Source organism: Macaca fascicularis, chromosome 15, assembly GCF_037993035.2.
Source record: "Macaca fascicularis isolate 582-1 chromosome 15, T2T-MFA8v1.1".
Taxonomy (NCBI): domain Eukaryota; kingdom Metazoa; phylum Chordata; class Mammalia; order Primates; family Cercopithecidae; genus Macaca; species Macaca fascicularis.
Window position 1 is genome coordinate 66,761,489 of NC_088389.1, and position 16,601 is coordinate 66,778,089.

Here is a 16,601-nt window from a genome sequence, read left to right on the forward strand (position 1 = left end):
TTATTGCTGAGTAGTATCCCATTGTATGGATAGACCACAGATTGTTTATTCCCTTGTGGATAGACATTTGGGCTATTATCAGGTTTTGACTATTATAAATAAAGTTGCTATAAATAGTTGTACACAAATCTTTGTGTAAACATGTATTTTAATTTTAGGAGAGGAATGGCTGGGTTATATGGTAGGTATATGTTTAACTTTTTAAGAAATTTCCAAATGGTTTTCTATAGACTAGTTTGCATTTTCCAGAGTTTTATATAAATGTGATCATCCAGTATGTGCTTTTTCTGTTTGGCTCTTTTTACTCAGCAGAATTACTTTGAGATTCATCCATGTTGTTGCATATATTAGTAGTTAGTTATTTTATTGCTGAGTAGTAATCTAATGTATTGATACACCACAGTTTATCCATTTACCTGCTGATGGACCTTTGGCATGCTTCCTTTTTTGGGCTATTACAAGTAAAGCTACTATGAACACTTGTGTGCAGGTTTTTGTATGGACGGATATTTCCTGCTCTGTGTGCAGCTGAATCATCTATGGAAAAGGTGAATTCTTCTGCTTTAAACATCGGGACTCCATCTACCAGGTGCTTGCCACTATTTCTGTCAGTGGCAGGCTGTTAATGATGATCTTTGTGTTAGGGCTCTCTAGAGAGACAGAATATGGATATAGATAGAGATATAGATAGATAGACAGGCACATGACGGGATTTGTTAAGGGAACTGGCTTATGTACTTTTGGAGGCTAAGAAGTCCCACAATAAGCTATCTGCAAGCTGGAGAACCAGGGAAGCTGGTGGTGTAATTCTCAGTCCAATGCCAAAAGCCTGAGAATGCAGGGGGCCTCTGGTATGAATCCCAGGGGCCAAGAGCCAGAGACCCTGGAGTTCTGATGTTCAAGGACAGGGTACAGAGAGAAGGAAAGAGGGAGAGAGAGAGAGAAAGAGAGAGAGAGAGGGAGAAAGAGAGAGGGGAAGAAAGAGAGAGAGGGAGACAGAGAGAGCAGACAAATTCACCTTTCCTCTTCCTGTTTGCTCTATCTGGGGCCCCAGCTGATTGGTTGGTGCTGCCCACACTGAGGGCCTATCTCCACTCAGCCAGTATCCCTCAGGAACACCCTCACGGGCATGCCTGGAAATAATGTTTCATTTTCTATCTAGGCATCCTTTAATCCAGTCAAGTTGATGCCTATTAATAAAATAACCATCACGACCTTCCAAGCGTTTTGTAGGCTCAACTCTAACGATTAAAATTTTGTAGAAGGAGTGAGGTAGGGTCCACTTTCTTCTTTTGCCTGTGACTGGCTATCCAGTTGTCCCCGGACCATTTGTCGAAAATCATGTTCTTTTAAAAATACATTTCATGAGCTAATTATGTATACTCTGTTTACTTTTATGTGGTGCTGAAGTCTGCTTGATTAGCTTAGTGGCCAGCTATAGGACTGAATGAAGATGTTCTTAAATTCTTTGAGCAATCAATCTTCCACCCTTCTGTGTATGCTTTGGGGCACACTTTCAGTGCTTAGCAGTTTGCAACCCTAACTTAGCTTTCACTGCCTGCTTGCTCAGAGCCTCCCACTCAGCCAGAGGTGGAAGGTTAGGGTTTTCTCAGGTATTTCCTGGGGATGTGCCTGGCCCTGCCTATGTGTGTAGCCTTCTAGATCCCCAGGAATATCTTGTAGCTTTTAAAAGCTCCTCATGGACATTTTATTCCCAGATTTTTGTTTCAAGGTTTTTGGCCATCTTTTTTTTTTTTTTTTTTTTGATTCAATTAGTTTCACAGCCTCTGGCAGCTATGATGTTAAGCAATTGCGGCTGCTTTTGACAAATGCCCTGAGAATAGAATTTTTCTTATTGAGTGACTCTGAGTCAGGTCAAATAAAGAGAAACCCTATGAATGGGGCTTTTCATTTCTTTTTCTTAACTTTTATTTTAGGTTCAGGGGTACATGTGCAAGTTTGTTACACAGGTAAACTCATGTCACAGGGGTTTGTTGTACAGATTATTTTGTCACCCAGGTACTAAGCCTAGTACCCAATAATTATTCTTTCTGATCTTTTCCCTCCTTCCACCCTCCACCCTCAAGTAGGCCTCAGTGTCTCTCATTCCTTTCTTTGTGTCCATGAGTTCTCATCACTTAGTTACCACTTATAAGTTAGAATATGCAGTATTTGGTGTTGAGTTCCTCCATTAGTTTTTTAAGGATAATGGTCTCCAGCTCCATCCATGTGTCTGCAAAAGACATGATCTCATTCTTTTTTATGGCTTCATAGTATTCCTTGGTGTATATATACCACATTTTCTTTATCCAATGTGTTACTGATGGGCACTTAGGTTGATTCCATATCTTTGCTATTGTAAATAGTTCTGCAGTGAACATATGCATGCATGTGTCTTTAAGATATTCCTTTGGGCCGGGTGCAGTGGCTCACGCCTGTAATCCCAGCACTTTGGGAGGCCGAGGCGGGCGGATCACGAGGTCAGGAGATCGAGACCATCCTGGCTAACACGGTGAAACCCCATCTCTACTAAAAATACAAAAAATTAGCCGGGCGTGGTGGTGCGTGCCTGTAGTCCCAGCTACTCGGAGGCAGAGGCAGGAGAATGGCGTGAACCCGGGAGGTGGAGCTTGCCGTGAGCCGAGATCACGCCACTGCACTCCAGCCTGGGCAACAAAACGAGACTCTGTCCGTGAGCCGAGATCACGCCACTGCACTCCAGCCTGGGCAACAAAACGAGACTCTGTCTCAAAAAAAAAAAAAAAAAAAAAGATATTCCTTTCGGTATATACTCAGTAATGGGATTGCTGGGTCGAATGGTAGTTCTGTTTTTAGCTCTTTGAGAAATCACCACTGCTTTCCACAATGATTGAACTAATTTACACTCCAACCAACAGTGTATAAGCATTCCCCTTTCTCTGCAACCTTGTCAGCATCTGTTATTTTTTGACTTTTTAGTAATAGCAATTCTGATTGGTGTGAGGTGGTATCTCATTGTTTTTTTGATTTGCATTTCTGTAATGATCAGTGATATTGAGCGTTTCTTCATATGCTTGCCGGCTGCATGGAGTCTTCTTTTGAAAAGTGTCTGTTCATGTTCTTTGCCCACTTTTTGAAGGGGTTGTTAGTTTTTTGCTTGTTAATTTGTTTAAGTTTCTTACAGATATTGGATATTAAACCTTTGTCAGATGCATAGTTTGTAAATATTTTCTCCCATTCTGTATGTTGTCTATTTACTCTGTTGATAGTTTCTTTTGCTGTGCAGAAGTTCTTAAGTTTAATTAGATGTGAATGAGGCTTTTCCAGAGAGCTTTCAGATAGGTTAAATAGTGGCAATTCTCTATGGCATTTTAGGAAGCTCTAAACCTGTTCTTTCCTCCCCAGTGGCTGCTAAGCTGCTGGTGTTTATAGTTTCTGAGGCTGCCTATTTTCAACGCTATTACAGAGCTGGGGAGAGTAGACTAGACAAATTCAAACACCAGAAAGCTCACTCTTTCTAAGTGAGATTCAGCCACTTTTCTTGAATAAATGCTTATTGGATCCTTGCAAGCCTTTAGTTAATTTGTAGAGCTCTAAGAAAATTGATTTTAACTGTTTTTTTGGACTAGTGTTCTTATTGTTTTTATGGAGGAACGAATTTTTAGAGGTTCTTACTCTACCATACTAGAATTACTTCTCTCCAGTCCCTTCATTCTTACTTTGTATGTTTATCAGTATTCAAAGTCAATGAGAAATAACTGGGCTCCTGGGTGCCTACACGCCTCTGCAGAGATAGGGCAATGACAGTGTGTGGTTGTGCAGCATGACTGGTCTGCAGCAGTGAGTGTCTGAGAACCTATTGTTTCAGCTGGAACTTTTCTTAACCTGGAGAGGAGCAAACAGTTAAGACCTGGAGAACAAAGGAAACAACACTGGTCAACAGCAGTGGTTGCACGTATAGGGCTTCTGGGTAAGTGTTGAATGCAGTAGCCTAAACTAATGAAATATCAAAAACTCAATTGTTACGGCTCACTTTTTTCTCATTTCACAGTAGAAAAAGGTATCAGACTGTGAAAGTTCTTGTCCAGACTTTTGTTTTTAATGTAAAAATGGATGCTTCTGCTTGGAGAGAGAGGATACTGTTCATATGTTTCTAGTACTTGCTTTCCCTTCTTTGACCTCCTCTTCATTGACAGTGGCTGAAGCTCACTCATTTATCTCTTCCCTTATTCTTCTCTCCTTTAAGACCAGGGTCCATAGCAGTAAATTCAGACAGTATCATGTGAGCTGGGAAATACTTGTGTAGAGGGTTGGTTTTTGCATTTATTAACTTCAGAGAATCAAATGAGAAAGTCTAAACCAAGACTGGGAATAACTCCTTATTTTCAACTCAAATTTGCATTCTTACACAACTATTATCTAAAACTAACTAACACACAACGTTTAACCAAAGCCTAGACCAAGAGATAATAGTTATGTAAGAAGGCTAATTTGAGTTCAAAATGAGGAATTATTTTCAAAAACAACAGCTCTAAATCTAGCTCAGTTACCATTTCGTCTGTGAAGTCTTCCTCATTTTCCCCGGCGGAGCAAGTTTTTCCTTTTGTAGCACTTGATACATCTCACCTTTTACCACCTTCTCATTGTATTATAGGTATTCACTTACATGTCTATCTAGTTGAGTGGTTTTCAGCCAGGGGCAATTTGACCCCCCTTTGGATGTTTGGCAATGTTTGGAAATATTTTTGTTGGACACATGCGATTAGAGGGTGGTGCTGGCAGCTAGTGGGTAGAGGCTATGGAGTTGCCAAACATCCTACAATGCACAGATGGCTCTCCACAACAAAGAATTCTCCCTCTCTGAATGTCAGGATTGCTCAGATTCACAAACTCTGCTCTGCTCATGAGATTTGAGGTCAGGGAGCTTGCAGCTACACTTATAAGACCCAATAAATGGTAAACATATCAATCGGTTAAAGAAGAGAGTAAAAAGTCTGTTTGCTTATCGGTCTTGCAGTTACAACTAGTGGCTTGAGGGCTTAAAATGATGCATTTACATTTTTCTTTCCTTGGTTGGTCACTGAGAAGGAAATCCAGAAAGATCAAACAATCCATTTATTCATATGAATAAATGTCAAAAACACATGAAAGATGTCAACCTGAGACGCACTGGGGGCAAGCTAGAAAATGAAATCCTGACATTTCTTCAGAAAGGCATCACTCAGCCTTACCTTAGCTGATGGGGCTGGCACTCCTCATTTGTCGGGATAGGCATGGCCTTTTATCTGAGTTTGTTTCACTCCTCAGTGTGGCTTTGGGATGTGGATTTGATTTGCCATTCTCTGTTATGCACAGAGTCTCAAGATAACACCATGTAGAGAGATGCAGAGAACCGGGCAGCCTGTGCACAGATGACAGAGGGATGGGAGGCAAAACGTGAAGGAGCAACTTGCTGCTTCTATTTATTGCCATGTGAAAAGAAACCATGATCTTGCTTGTTGGAGAGAAAAGATAAAGAGCATGGAGGAAGAGATAGCTTGGCTCTCCAGACTTTGGGGCTCACTTATAGTAGGCATCACTGTGCAAACTGCACTAGGTGGGGTGGCATCCTCCAGACATTGCTCTTGCAGGGAAAGTGAGCCCAGGTCTAACGACATATACACATATCCTCTGTCAGTGTCCCTGTCAGGATACGTGTACACAAAGCAAAAGCACAGAACTTGGAAAAGTTCGTCAAAGGGACTTATGTAAAAAGAATTAATGAATAAATGATTTAGGAAGAGACGAGGGTTTTTGTAAAAATTCAAGTAGTTGCTATTCATTGAGTATTTACTCTGCCAGGACTTTTGCTAAATGTTTTCATTTACTCTTCCTTCCTGTGAGTTAAGAATGTTCATCTTTTATAGATTAACCCCCTCCCAAAACACCACCACCACCACTGCCACCACCACCACCACCACCAAGAACAACAGCTAGCTTGCCTGAGGTTGCGGAGCTTGTGTGGTAGAGTTAGGATTTGAACCTAGTAGGCCAATGATTCATTACTTTAAGGGAAGGGCTTTAGTTCCTTTGAAACCTGCAAAAAGCAAGACAGGCCCCACAGCCTCGGAGTCAAAGCCAGTTCCCAGCCCATTCAAGTCCCTTAGCCACCTGCCTCCTCTTTCCTTTCAACATGATGGATACCACTCTGTCCTTCGCCGAGGACTTCCTGGCAGGTAGTGTCGCTGTGGCCATCCCCAAGATGGCAGTAGTGTCCATCGAGGGGGGTCAAGCTGCTGCTGCAGGTGCAGCATGCCAGCAAGGACATCACTGCAGATAAGCAATAAAAAGGCATTATAGACTGTGGTCTGTATTCCCAAGGAGCAGGGAGTCCTGTCCTTCTGGCACAGTAACTTGGCCAATGTCATCAGATAATTCCCCACCCAGGCTCTCAACTTCACCTTCAAAGATGAATACAAGCAGATCTTCCTGGCTGGTGTGGACAAGAGGACCCAGTTTTGACGCGACTTTGCAAGGAATCTGGCATTGGGCAGTGCCACTGGGGCCACATCCTTATGTTTTGTGCACCCTCTTGGTTTTGCCCATACCTTTCTAGCAGCTGATGTGGGTAAACCTGGAGCTGAAAGGGAATTCGGAGGTCTTGACGACGGCCTGGTTAAGATCTACAAATCGGATGGGATTGAGGGCCTGTACCAAGGCTTTAACGTGCCTGTGCAGGGTATTACCATCTACCGAGCTGTCTACTTCAGTATCTGTGACGCTGTAAAGGGAATGCTTCCAGATCCCAAGAACACTCACGTCATCATCAGCTGGATGATGGCACAGTCCATCACTGCTGTTGCTGGGTTGACTTCCTATCCATTTGACGCTCTTTGCTGCTGCATGATGATGCAGTCAGAACTCAAAGCAACTGACATCATGTACACAGGCACACTTGATTGCTGGAGGAAGATTGCTCGTGATGAAGGAGACAAAGCTTTTTTCAAGGGTGCTTGGTCCAATGTTCTCAGAGGCATGGGTGGTGCTTTTGTGCTTGTCTTGTATGATGAAATCAAAAAGTACACATAAGTTATTTCCTAGGATTATTTTCCCCCTGTGAGCAGGCATGTTGTATTATGTAACATATCTTGAGCATTCTTGACAGACTCCTGGCTGTCAGTTGATCAGTGGGAACTATTTACTGGTTGAAGATGGGAAGCAATAATATTTATCTAACCAGTTTTCTCTTAAAGCCATTTCCATGATGATGATGGGACTCAATTATATTTTGTATTTCAGTCACTCCTGATAAATAACAAATTTGGAGAAATAAAAATATCTAAAATAAAAAACAAAAGCAAGACAGTTGAGAGGTAGAATTCAGTCGGCAAGCACCCAGAGTCCACTCTGTCCAGTAGAAGCCCTAGGAAGTGTTCTTTTACTTGGGTTTTAATGAAGACAACAAAAGAATAAGATGGCACCGACAGAATCCATCCACTATAATAAGAACCGTAGCCACTTAATTATACACATATGGCTTACAACTTTTCAGGCCACACACTGTGGGTGGGGTCACAGACACTGCCACCATCCATATGTCACAGACTAGTCCCCAGGAGCTAATGAGGAAACCCAGCCCTGTGTGAAACGTTGCAAGATTTTCTGAGTCACGGGGTTTCTTCCAGGTCCTTATGCATGTGTCAGACAGCTTGCTGTGGTACCTTTCATTTCCCTCCTCTATCTTTGACCTAACCACTGCCAGGCACCATCAGTGTGGTGCAGAACTTCAGAGTATAGACTCTGGAGTCAGACTCTCACCGATCATGTTCTGCTTCTGCCACTAACTTGCTGAGAACTTGGATAATTAGCTTACACCTACTTTCCTTACTTACAGAATGAGAATAATGATGATTCCTCCATCAACATGTTGTAAGGATTAACTGAAAGATCCATTCAAAGTGCTTAGCATGGTGTCTTGCAAATAGGCCTTCTTAAAGGTTAGCTATTATTATTTTTAATTGCACTCTATCTTCTATGAATGATAAGCAGCAGCAGCATTTAGAAGCTGCCTGGGTAGAGCACTCTTTAGAGAACTACCTGGGGACAAACTCCCTTGGAGCCAGTAAGTTTTTGAATACGGAGAGAAAATGGGAGAAGATGGTGACTCCCGGCCAAATAGACTGGGCTCCTCTCAACTCTTTCTCACATCTCCAAGGCACTGTGGAGAGTTTTATTTTTAATCCAAAACCATAGGTTAAAATTTTTTATTAAACATGCCATAATAATATTATGTCTGGCATGGCTAAATACGTAATTTGTGTTATGTAGCTATGATTTTCTGTGTGTGTATATATAAACATATATATACACACACAGAATTTTCTATATATAGAAATTTCTGTATATGTAGATTATATAAAATTCCATATATCTACACCATGTAGAATAAAAATTTCTGCATATACCTATACACCTGTATATATACCAGATTTTCTGTATGTTTGCATTTATATATAAATATATACATACATACTTAAATATATATATAATTTGTGTGTGCATATACATAAAATGTGTGTGTGTGTGTATATATATTTGGGTGTGCTGGGGGTAGAGAGCCCTTTTCTGCGATGTTATAAAGAAGCTTGATTTCTTAAAAAATTTAAGCACGAGTTGAAATGTATATTCCTTGACTCTGGATATTATGACTCAGGAGGCTGGGCAAGGCAGAAATAATTTTAAACAAGCATTTCAGGTATCTTAGAGGCAGATGGTCCAGAAAGTGCTGGAACACTATCTAAGGTAAAGTTCGTGGAACTAACTTTTTGGGAGAGGTTATCAAAATGTCCATGATGGATGCCCTTCCTGGTCCCTCTGTTGTCTTCAGAGTTTTTCAGCCTCTTTAGTGAGTGTGAGAGCTGGCACCACTGAAATGGAGAGAATTACTCCCCACTCTTTCCAAGTCTTTTGAGACTCTTATTAGATGCTTCACTACACAGTAAAGCCACACCCTTCAAATATCTTGAGTTGCAGAGAAATCTGAGTATGAGGTTGTTTTTGCCTAACACTGCTATCAATGGGGAACACACGGGATTGGATGAAACCTGAATTCACGCTCGTGGGGTTATTCTAAACTTTAAAGACAGGCTCAGTGGAGGCAATACTTAATTCTGCTTACAAGTACCTATCTCTGCCTGAAACAGAAAGATCCTCATTATAATTGACCAGGGTTCTTCACAAATAAGATCATCCACACTACTAAGTCAAAGCATAAGAGGCGTTTGTTAAAAAAATAATTTAAAAAAAAGGTTACAAAACCTCCCGGTAGGCCAGGAGGCTCTGAGATCAGGAACAATGCCCAGATGCATCTCAGGCCTGTTTCAGGGACAACCCTTCTGCATTGCTGTGGGAAGTTCCATTATAGGTTCATCTGATTGTAGAATCTAAGTCACATGTCTGTCCAGCTATATATTGAAGCTGGCTTAAACCAGGTCATGAGAGTTGATTGTTAAGTTTCATATACTTTTTTTTAAATTTTAATTTTTTGTTTATGTTTTTATTGATACATAAAAGATGTACGTATTTTAGGGGTACATGTGGTAATTTGTACATTCATTTGGTACATTCATATAATCAAATCAGGGTAATTGGGATATCTATTACCTTAAATATTTATCTTTTCTTTAGGAAGATTGGAATTATTCTCTTTTAGCTATTGAAATGTACAATAGATTAATGTTAACTATAGTCACGCTGATGATCCATCGAACACCAGATCTTATTTCTTCTAGCTACTGTATATCTGTACCACAAACCAACTTCTCTTCATTCCCTCCTTCCCCATACTATCTCAGCTTCCGGAAAACACCAATCTACTCTGTATCTACATGAGATCCACTATTTTTTAGCTCCCACATATGAGTGAGAACATGTGATATTTGTCTTTCTGTGCTTGGCTTAGTTCACATAACATAATGACCTTGCGTTTCATCCATGCTGCTGCAAATTACAGAATTTCATTCTTTTTTATGTCTGAATAATATTCCATTGTGTATATGTACCACATTTCTTTAACCATTTATCCATTGATGGACACCTTGGTTGAATTCATATTTTGGCTATTGTGAATAGTGCTGCAATAAATATGGGAATGCAGATATCTTTTTAACATATTGATTTACTTTCTTTTGGATGTATACCTAGGAGTAGAGTTGCTGGCTTATGTCATAACTCTATATTTAGATTTTTGAGGAATTTCCATACTGTTTTCTATAGTGGCTGTACTAATTTACATTCCCACCAACATTGTACGAGAGTTCCCTTTTCTCTGCATCTTTGCCAGCACCTATTATTTCCTGTCTTTTTGTCAAAAGCTATTCTAATTGTGGTGAGGTGACATCTCTCTGTAGTTTTGTTTTGAATTTTTCTGACGATTAGTGATGTTGAACATTTTTTCATATATCTGTGGGCCATTTGTGTGTCTTTTGAGAAATGTCTATTCAGATATTTTGCCTATTTTTGAATCAGGTTATTATTTTTTGCTATTGAATTGTTGGAGTTCCTTATATATTCTAGTTTTTAATCTTTTGCCAGATGGATAGTTTGAAGGTGTTTTTATTCATTTTGTGGATTGTCTCTTCACTTTGTCGATTATTTTCTTTGCTGTACAGAAGTTCTTTTGCTTGATGTAATCCTGTTTTTCTATTTTTGCTTTGGTTGCCTGTGCTTTTGAGGTCTTACTCAAAAAATCTTTTATCAAGAGCAATGTTCTGGAGCATTTCTCAAACATTTTCTTATAGTAGTTTCACATGTGAGGTCTTAGATATAAATGTTTAGTTCATTTTGATTTGATATTTGCATGTGGTGAGAGATACGGTCTGATTTTATTCTCCTGCATATCATATTGGTTTTCCCAGCACCATTTATTGAAGAGACTCCGCCTTCCCTATTGTATGCTTTTGGTGCGTTTGTTGAAATGAGTTGGCTATAAATTTGTGGATTTATATCTGAGTATTTTATTCTGTTCCATTGGTCTATGTGTTGTTCTTGTGCCAGTACCATGCTGATTTGATTACTATAGCTTTGTAGGATATTTTGAAGTCAGATAGTGTGATGCCTGTGGCTTGATTCTTTTTGCTCAGAATTTTTTTTTTTTTTTTTTTTTTTTGGCCATTCGGAGTCCTTTATGGTTCCATATAAATATTAGGATTGTTTTTCTATTTCTGCAAAGAATGTTATTGGTATTTTGATAGAGATTGCATTGAATCTGTAAATTGCTTTGAGTGGCATTGTCATTTTAACAATTTTAATTATTTCAGTCCATGAGCATGGAATATTTTTCCATTTTTTCGTGTCTTCTTCAATGTCTTTCATCAGTGTTTTATAATTTTTCTCGTATAAATCTTTCACTTCTTTGGTTGACTTGATTCTTAGGTGTTTTATATTTGTAGCTATTGGAAATAACATTGCTTTTTGGATTTCTTTTTCAGATCATTTGCTGTTGGTGTGCACAAATGCTACACATTGGTGATCATTTGCTGTTGGTGTGTCAATTTTGCCTCGGCTCAAACAACTGATCAGTGCCTGCCTGTCCCAAATTGGGGAGGTCCCAAAGGGGATAGCTCAGCCCTGTGGAAAAGCTGTCTGGGGGTGCATGCCCAGGGGGCCTGCAGAATGTGCCTCCTATAGCTTGGTGTTGCTGAACAGCCAGTCTGATTTGGCATCTTCTTTGGTCGAGTTACAGAGGAGAGTTTCCAGGGCTGGAATGGTAGTTCCATCTCTACTCTTTCTCTCTGGCTTTCCTCAGGGATATTTTTCCCTTTAGTCACTCATGATGTTTCCCATGAGTTGAGTCAGGAAAGGGTCTCTTGCCAGGGAACCCAAGATGGTGGTGAAGCTGCTTCTCCACTTTAATCTCACTTTTTCCAGTGTATAAACTGTGTAAAGGGAAATTTTCTACATACTTGATGCCAGGCAGATTGGGGTGAGTGATGTTGAGGATATGGAAATCTGATTCTCTTACTGTCTGCTTGGAGTTTTTTTTGCTACTTTGTGGCCCTGGGAACCAATTCATCCTCATAGTTTAGTTCTGGGCTATTGTTGAGATAATTTCAGTGCTGTATATTTATTTTGGGTTTTCTGTGTGTGTGTGTTGGGGTTGCATCTATGATGACATTTTGGAATTGGAAGACCCCAGTTTCAGGAATTTTAAAAGCCAGTTTTTAAACTGTTGGAAACTTGAAATAGGCCATGGTAGGAGTGTAGGTGTACCTTATTTTATTGTCTTTTACTTTATTGTGTTTTGGAGATACTGTATTTTTTACAAATTAAAGATATGTGGCAACTCTATATCCAGGAAGACTGTTGGTGCCATTTTTCCAACAGTGTGTGCTTACTTCATATCTGTGTCACATTTTGATAATTCTCATATTTCAAACTTTTTCATTATCATATTTGCTGTAGTGATCTGTGTTCAGTGATCTTTAATGCTACCATTGTAATTATTTTAAGGGCACCACCAACTGTGCCTTTGTATTCCCTGAGACAGAACAATATTAAAATTAGGCTAATGAGTAACTTTACAATGGCCTCTAACTGTTCAAGTGAAAGGAAGAGTCTCATGTCTGTCACTTTAAATCAAAAGCTAGAAGTGATTAAGCTTAGTGAGGAAGGCATGTCGAAAGCCAAGGCAGGCTGAAAGCTGTGCCTCTTGCACCACACAGCAAAGTTGTGAATGCAAATGAAACATTATTGAAAGAATTTAAAAGTGGTACTCCAATGAACACACGACTGATCAGAAAGCAAAACAGCCTTATTGCTGATATGGAGAAAGTTGAGTGGCTGGGATAGAAGATCAAACCAGCCATAATGTTCCTTAAGCCAAAGCCTAATCTGGAGAAAGACTCTAACTCTCTTCAGTTTAATGAGGCTGAGAGGGGTGAGGAAGCTGCACAAGAAAAGTTTGAGGCTAACAGAGATTAGTTGATGAGTTGTCTCCAGAACATGAAAGTGCAAGATAAAGCAGCAAATGCTAATGTAGAAGCTGCAGCAAGTTATCCAGAAGATCTGGCTAAGATCATTGGTAAAGGTGGCTTCACCAAAAAACAGATTTTCAATATAAACCAAACAGCCCTCTATTGGAAGAAGATGCTCTCTAGAAATTTTACAGTTAGAGGGGAGAAGTCAATGTCTGACTTCAAAGCTTCAAAAAATAGGCTGATTCTCTTGTTAAGGTATAATGCAGCTGGTGACCTTAAGTAGATGCTTCAATGCTTATTTATCATTCTGAATATCCTAGGGCCCTTAATAATTATGCTAAATCTACTCTGCCTATGCTATATAGATGGAACAACAAAACCTGGATCATAGCATATCTGTTTATAGTATGGTTTATTGAATATTTTAATCCCACTGTTGATACCTACTGCTCAGAAAAAAAGATTCTTTATGAAGTGTTACTGCTCATTGACAATATACCTGTCCACTCAAGAGCTCCGATGGAGATGGACAGGAGATTAATGTTTTCATGCCTGCAAAAACAACATTCATTATGTAGTCTACGGAGCCAGGAGAAATTTTGACTTTCAAATGTTATTATTTTAGAAATACATTTTGTAAGGCTAGGGCTGCCATAGTGATTCATCTGATGAATCTGGGCAAACTGAATGGAAAAGCTTCTGGAAAGGATTCACCATTCCAGGTGCCATTGAGAACATTCATAATCGAGGATAGGAGGTCAAAATATCAATATTAACATGAATTTGGAAGAAGTTAACTCCAGTCTTTATGGATGAGTTTGAGGGGTTCAAGACTTCATTGGGAGAAGTAACCACAGATGTGGAAATAGCAAGAGAACTAGAAGGGTGGCCTAAAGATACGATTGAATTGCTGCAATCTCGCAGTCAAACTGTAATGGGTGAGGAGTTGCTTCTTACATATGAGCAAAGAAAGTGGTTTCTTGAGATGGAATCCATTCCTGGTGAAGATTCTGTGAAAAATGTTGAAATAATGGCAAAGTATTTAGAATATTACATAAAGTTAGTTGATAAAGCAGTGGCAGGATTTGAGAAGATTGACTCCAGTGTAAAAAGAAGTAAAAGAAGTTGGGCTGTAAGTAAAATGCAATTAAACAGCATTGCATACCACAGATAAATCTTTCATGAAAGGATGAGTCAATTGATGCCACAAACTTCATAGTTGTCTTATTGCAAGAAATTGCCATAGCCTTCCCAACCTTCAGCAACCACCAGCCTGATCAGTTAGTAGGCATTAACAATGAGGCAAGACCCTCCACCAGCAAAAGGTTATGACTTGCTGAAGGCTCTGATGATCATTACCATTTTTTAGCAATAAAGTAATTTTAAATTAAGGTATACACTGTTTTTTAAAGACATAATGCTATTGCACACTTAATAGACTACTATATAGTGTAAACATAATTTTATATACACTGCAAAATCAAAAAATTCATGTGACTTGCTTGGTTACAATATTTGCTTTACTGTGGTGGTCTGGAACCAAACCTGCAATATGCCTGAGGTATAGCTATATTTACACCGTGGAAACTGGCAAATGCAATTTCCAAACTAGGGCTTTTTTCTTCCCTGGGAAAGGTGATTGTGAAATATTTAGCAACATATCACTGCAAACGATAATTCAGTCTCATATCTCCTTTGGGGAGGAGGAGGTCTAATAGTGTATGAAATTTTCTAAACATAGGAATTCTGTTTAAAATATTCTGTGCAGCTACCAACAGCCATTGATTACAAGGTTTCCTCCACTTAACTCTCTTGTCAAAGTATCTTTTGATGGCTGATAATGCAGAGTGAGATAGAACTGCAAATGTGCTTCAGGTTGTAGTCAGAATTTACAGCCTTGTTTCCCCTCTATTGGACATTCTTCCAAGCAACTCTGTTTTCCCGGAAATACTGCAGACTGTTTATTTAAGGACAAAAGTGAACCATGTGGGTTTTTGAAGTGTCACTGTCAATCACTGGGCCATGACAATTTTGACCAAGTATGGCAGTGTTCTAGTATTAGGTCTCCAGGTATTATTCCCAGGAGGCGAGTAGTCTTCAAAGATAAAATGATGGTACAGATGGTCACACAGCAAATACGAGAGAGATATGCCAAGAGAGACACTCCATCTCTACAAAAAAATAATAAGGAGAAGGCTGGGCATGGAGGCTCACGCCTGTAATCCCAGCACTTTGGGAGTCCGAGGTGAGTGGATCACCTGAGGTCGGGAGTTCAAGACCAGCCTGACCAACATGGAGAAACCCTGTCTCTACTAAAAATACAAAATTAGCTGGGCATGGTGGTGCAGGCCTGTAATCCTAGCTACTTGGGAGACTGAGGCAGGAGAATCACTTGAACCCAGGAGGCAGAGGTTGCAGTGAGCCAAGGTCACGCCATTGCACTCCAGCCCGGGCAACAAGAGCAAAACTCCATTTCAAAATAATAATAATAATAATTGTTATTATTATTATAGTAAGGAGAAACTAACTTGGCAAATTCAGAGATGGGAAATCTTGATATAAGAGTCTCTCAACTGGAAATGAAGGAAATTGGCCAGCATTTTCTTCTTCACTTCTCACCTTCTCCTCTAGGTCCCAGGCAGACTCCTGGGATGTCAGGGAAGTCAGGAGAAAAAGTTTCAGTCTCGCCCAGGACAGATAGGACAGAAAGGTCATGTTGACAAGCCAGAGCTGAGGGGGCTGCCACCAGTTAAGATCTTCTCAAGCACAAGCATTCCAGTACTATTAGCCCTCCCTTGGACACAAAGAGTAGTGACCAGACTGGGGTCATGCTCAGCTTGGGGTAGCAGGGATGTTCGTGGTGCCCAGAAGCAGAGAAACAGCTCCAGGCTCCAAGTACAGTGTTTTGAAAAAGATTTTTTTTTGGCGAAGTGTCATGAAGCTCTCTCTCAGCTGCAAAGGACTCTTTATCAGTGACAGCAGTGACAGCAGTGTCTGCAGTGACTGCAGTGATGGGTGCAGGGGATAACCATTCAACCCAGCTGAAAGGTGTGCTAGGGCACTAGTGAGGAGCCCCAGTGAGTAACGGTCACTGCACCCCACAGCCCATTAAAATAAAATAACAAATGTCTCTAATTATAAAAGTAATACCTATTTTTGTAGAAAATTTAGACAATATTGAGAAATATAAAGAAAAAAATTTAAATATTACTATTATCTTGCCACTATCCAAACACTTCTTTTTCTTTCAGTCATTTTTTTCTACGTGAGATCATACTGTATATTCTGTAGGCTATATTTTTCTTAACCTCATGTCACAAGTACTAATCTATATTATTATATTTGTAATTATAACCATTTAAAATAATTGCACAATATTCCATTATACATATGTATATGTGCCCACACACGTATCTTATCTGTTATCTATCTATCTATCTATCTATCTATCTATCTATCTATCTATCTATCTATCATCTATCTATCTATCATCTATCTATTATCTATCATCTATCTAATTCATTATTAAAAAGGCTGGAGTCTGGGTGTAGTGGTGCACATCTGTAATTCTGACTATCGCTGAGAGGATTATTTGAACCTGAATTTGAGGTGAACCAGGGCAGGCCAACCTAGTGAGATCCTGGCTCTTAAAAAGAAGACTGTAAT

General features: G+C 39.7%; 1 pseudogene; it reads left to right on the plus strand.

Moving 5' to 3' along the window:
- The first annotated feature begins 6,137 nt into the window (after positions 1-6,137).
- Positions 6,138-7,315, plus strand: LOC102143313 (ADP/ATP translocase 2 pseudogene; annotated as a pseudogene).
- The last annotated feature ends 9,286 nt before the right edge of the window (positions 7,316-16,601 follow it).